Raw genomic sequence first — 932 nt, forward strand, 5'->3', positions numbered from 1 at the left:
GGGTTGGGATGTCCGGGGAGGGTGGGATTTGTCCCCACCTGTCCGCCGGGGGCAGGCGCTGGCGCAGCCCCCCCACCCCGCGCTCATCTTCACCCTCCTCCTCCTCCTCCTCCTCCTCCTGTCGCGGCTCCGTGTCCCCCCCCTCGGGGGCTCTGCTGGCAGCGCTCGCCTCCACCCGCTGCGACACCAGCACCTGCCGGGGGAGGGGGCGCTCAGCGGGGGTCTCCCCTCGCCCCCCACCACCACCCCTCCCCGGGACCCCCACTCACCCCGAGCTGCGCCCGCAGCAGGAGCTGAGCGCCCCCGGCCAGCGGGACCCAGCCGTCCATGGCCAGCCCCTCCCGGGCCAGCAGCTCCGCCAGGGGCAAGCTGAGACTGCCCAGAGCTTGCCCACCCTCGTCCTTCACCTGCGGGCACAGCACAGCTCTGAGACCCCCGGGACCCCCGGGAACCCCGGCCCGGGCACGGTCGGGGCAGCACCTGCAGCTCCAGAGACCCCCGGAGCCCCCCGGGACCCCCGAGACCCCCGGGACCCCCGGCCCGGGCACGGTCGGGGCAGAACCTGAAGCTCCAAGACCCCCCAAGACTCCCGAGACCCCCGGGACCCCCGGAGACCCCCGGGACCCCCGGCCCGGGCATGGACGAGGCAGCACCTGCAGCTCCAGAGACTCCCGGAACCCCCCCGAGACCCCCCGGGACCCCCGACCTGGGCACGGACAGGGCAGAACCTGAAGCTCCAAGACCCCCCAAGACTCCCGAGACCCCCGGGATCCCTGGAGACCCCCGGGACCCCCGGCCCGAGCACGGTCGAGGCAGCACCTGCAGCTCCAAAGACCCCCGGAGCCCCCCCGAGACCCCCGGAGACCCCCGACCCGGGCAGGACAGGGCAGAACCTGAAGCTCTGAGACCGCTGGAGCCCCCCCGGGACCCCC

This window comes from Parus major, unplaced genomic scaffold (assembly GCF_001522545.3).
Source record: "Parus major isolate Abel unplaced genomic scaffold, Parus_major1.1 Scaffold492, whole genome shotgun sequence".
Taxonomy (NCBI): domain Eukaryota; kingdom Metazoa; phylum Chordata; class Aves; order Passeriformes; family Paridae; genus Parus; species Parus major.